Source organism: Tupaia chinensis, unplaced genomic scaffold (genome assembly GCF_000334495.1).
Source record: "Tupaia chinensis unplaced genomic scaffold, TupChi_1.0 Scaffold000364_1, whole genome shotgun sequence".
NCBI lineage: Eukaryota > Metazoa > Chordata > Mammalia > Scandentia > Tupaiidae > Tupaia > Tupaia belangeri.
Window position 1 is genome coordinate 278,263 of NW_006159861.1, and position 4,168 is coordinate 282,430.

At 39.6% G+C, this 4,168-nt stretch overlaps 1 pseudogene; it reads right to left on the reverse strand.

The window, feature by feature from the left end:
- Positions 1-505: 505 nt before the first annotated feature.
- On the reverse strand, positions 506-1,695 carry LOC102474541 (dnaJ homolog subfamily A member 1 pseudogene; annotated as a pseudogene).
- Between the last annotated feature and the right edge of the window lie 2,473 nt (positions 1,696-4,168).

Consider the following 4,168-nt stretch of genomic DNA (forward strand, 5'->3'; position numbering starts at 1 on the left):
CCCTTCATTCTTCTCTTGGGATATTGAGCATATATACACATGTACCAGATGTGATTTTCAAGCTGCCAGGTCAGGGCTTGAATCCTGGTTAGCCATGTGCGAGTCCAGCACCTTATTCACCATGCCACATGCTAGACCCAAGACTTTCTTCTATTTTCCCCCAAGTCTCTTTCTTTGCTTTTTCCTTCCCTCAATTCTTCTTCCTTTCTCCCTCCTTTCCTCCTTTCTTCCTCTCTTTTCTTATTCTTCTCCTTCTTTCCTTTCTTTATTCTATGAGTAACAGAAAAAGAGAAACAGAGAGAGAAAGAGATAGGGGTCCTCATGCTATACACCTCTCCTAGCCTCACCTATCCCTGACTTTGGGACAAGTGACCAGCCCAGCATATTCTGGGAAGTCCATGGAGATGAACTCGGAACTTTCCCATGCAGCTCAGCTGGACAGAGCATTGCATTACTGCTGTAAGTTTAGCGCATGCACACTATAGCAAAAATCTCTCTTTTCCTCTCAAAAAAAAAAAAAAATAGAGGTTTGACACTGAACACTATTCGGGAATAATGCTCATTGTTCTCATATGCTTCTACATTGTAAAAGCTCTGTCTTTCCCGATTTGGATTGAAGTCCACCAGTTCTACCTGGTCTATTTCATCAGTCTCTTCTACTTCCTTCCTCTCAGCAAAGAGAGTTTATCAAGAGACAGAAAACCATTCTCAGAGATGTTTACCTTAAATTCGATGATTAGGTAACTTTTTTCATATGGTTTACAATAAATTGGCATGCCTTCATTTAACACACACTTGCCATCTGCATGCTTCACAATCTGACCTGGATAAGAAGTGATGACTATGGTTTGGTTGTCAAGAGTGGAAATTGGCTTCTGGAAGCCACACAGTGCTTCAACCAGCTGTATGTCCATACACATGAAAGGTCTTCTTGTCCAGTGAAAACAGCATCGACTTTCTGATCTAACGCAAGGATCTGGCTCTAGTCCTGGTTCTATCTCCTGGTTCTAGTTCTGGTTTTTGGTCTTCTTCACCATGGAATGCTACCTTCTTGCCATCTTTCATGCCTTTGCCAACATGAACTTCTAGAATCTTCTTCTCATGAACTTTTTTTTCTTCCATTGCAACTTTTACATCTATCTTTAGGACTTATCTGTTCCCCATGGCCTTGGCACTCCATGCATACAGACTGAATTTGCCGAACCATTCTAGGTCGTATCTGATCAATTCTTACTTGCATTCCAGTACTTTGGCAATTGGGACAGTGCTCTTCTGCTTCTTTCTCACCACCTCGGCCTTCACATTCATCATGAATCACATCCTTTTGCAGGGCTAGTTTTCTTATTTCACTATCATGTAAATCTTCTAAGTTTACCGACAGTTGATGCGTGACATTCGTACTCGTCTTTCTCTGTATCCTTCCTCCTCCTCCATAAAGTATACAAAGATGTCCACTGAAGAGCCAAAACCACCCCATGCTTCACCTTCTTTAATTGCCTGCTCTCCTCCTTTGTCATATAATTCCCTTTTCTCGGCATCAGAGAGAACTCCATAAGCTTGAGAATCCTGTTTAAAACTTCTCACCTTATCGGGGTGGTATTTCAAGGCCAGTTTCCTATAAGCCATCTTCAGTTCTTACTGAATCGCATTGGGTTTGACTGCCAAGACATCATAGTAGGTGGTTTCTTTCACCATTTTCTACAGCTGGTGAGCAACGGAGTCCCGCAGGTAGCTGTGCACAGCTTGGGCAGCTGCTGCTCTTCAGCTTCTGACTGAGGGTTCTGGAAAGTTCTCAGCCTATTGCCTTTCTCTGTGCTTTGGGAATTTTAGTTTTCAGAGGTTTTACTTTAAGGTACTTGTGCTCTGCTGGAGAGAGAGAGAGAGAGAGAGAGAGAGAGAGAGAAAGAGAGAGAGAGAGAGAGAGAAAGAGAGAGAGATAGTGAGAGGGGGAAGTGAGAAATCACACCTTAGGGGATGGCCATGCTGCAATTCTTCTCCTCCAGTTTCCTCACAGGATCTTGGGTATACAAGCACACATGCCCTGCGTGAGTTTCAAGCCATCAGGTCCAGGACTCAAACTGCAGTGGACCATGTGGGAGTCCAGTGATATAACTACTATACTATCTGCTGGCTTAAAGGCATTATTTAATTTTATTTATTATTATTATTATTTTTAAATTTGCTATAGGGCACATGTACCCACCAGAGAGAGAAAGAGAGAGAAAGAAGAAGCAAGAAAGCAAGCAACAAGGTCTGGGACTCAAACTACAGTTGATCATGTGGGGGTCCAGAGCCTTAACCACCATACCACCTGCTGCATCCCCAGCCCTTTTTTTTGTAACCTTGAAACAATATAGATTTACTGACTTCTCTCAAGAAAAGTTTGGAAATTTGTACACCTCCATTAGATTGCATAATAAGCATCCTCTTAATGTTTCTAATTATGACTCATGTCACAATAGTACTCCATAATGGTTTTTATTAAGTTTTGTGCCCTTCGCAGATTTATGAGTTTCTATCAAGTTCCTCAATTACTGCATAGCTAAGCAATCTGGCAAATGTGTAATGTGGAGATCAGCAACGGGGCGGGGACCCGTGACTCGCAATGTTCTCTGTGTCCATTCTTTTAATTTCCAACTCTCACATTTTCACTGCATTTTACATGCATCATAAAAGTGTCTCTTTGGCAAGTTTATCACTTATTCCTTAGAGCCTGTGAAATCGCTCTTAGGCACAGTGGAAATAATTAAGAGCTTAGCCTATGCCGATTTTAGAACAAATAACGGCAGTCAATTAGTTTCTCAAATAACTTAATTACAGTGAATCCGTGTAGTAATATATACTCAATAGCAGTATGGTTGGCGGGTAACAACTATCCACTCAGCACTATTTCCCCTTCTTTGAGAAAGAATAAAGCAATGTATTTTATAGCTTGATAAACTTTCGATGTGTCTACAGTTGAAAAAAGTCTATCATAATTTTGTGGGAAAACATTGAACAACATTGTTAAAATTCATTTTTAACCATCCAAAGTGGCTGGCTAATATGGGGAGACATAAGGTGACAAATGGCTTATGCAATAATAAAAGCATTTTGAGGTCTTTACCTTCATTTATTCACTCATTCATTTAAAATACTTCTTTTGACGAATGAAGTAGTTAATAAATTTAGACAAAAGGAAACTAAAGACATCTGTATAGAAACATAATAATGAATAAGGCAAGCATAAGTCAATCTGCTGTGCTTGGAGTAAGGGAACGTAAATGAGGTAATGTGTAATGACATTTGGTCATAGTGACATGGGTAGATTTTCAATAACAAAGACAGTAGGAGCCCATGCAGAGATATAACTGAGCAGCAGTTTATGGATTCCTCTCTCCCACCGCCACTACTTAAGGATGAGTTCACATTTTGGGTTACAGGTGTATAAATGAGTCTTTCTCTTTACCTGACAAAAAATGGTTCTGCTAATAGTAATATAGGCCAGGCTGGCCCTGTGGCTTAGTGGTTAAGACGTGGATCCCACTTGGCTGACTGCATGCAAATATGGAGCACAACAGCTTGGAAAAATGCATGGGGCATATGTGTGCATGCCCCAAGTCCCAACAGCATGGAGAAATGGAGGAGAATGGATGGTGGCACAAATATATATTCCTTGCATAGGATTTTTGATATTTTTAAAAATCTCCATCAGATGTAGATGCCTATTAGTAGCAAATGCTCATATATACCTAGATAATGGAGTAATATTAATGCTTTAACCCATTTATTTATAATAAACTGACTGTATATCTGGGGGGGGGGCATTTCTGAATCTGCTGGTCTGTTTTATTAATTTCCATTTTCCTCTCTTTGCCAGAATCCAGATGAATTGATTATTCTAGTTTTATAGTCAGCTATGAAATCAAGAAGGGTAAATTCTCAATCTTTGTTCCAGTGTTTGTTTTTCTTTCTTAAAATATCCTTGATTATTCTAGATCCTTTATATTCCCGTGAAAATGTTAGAACTAACTCATAGTGTTCTACAAAAAAATACTGCTGATGCTAGCACTGTGATTTTCTTAACATCTTTCATTTTGGTATCAGAGTAGTACTGTCCTCACTAAATTAGTAGAGAAATGTTTTCTCTTTTTGAGGTTTTTTTTTTTTTTTGTATATATAGAATTGG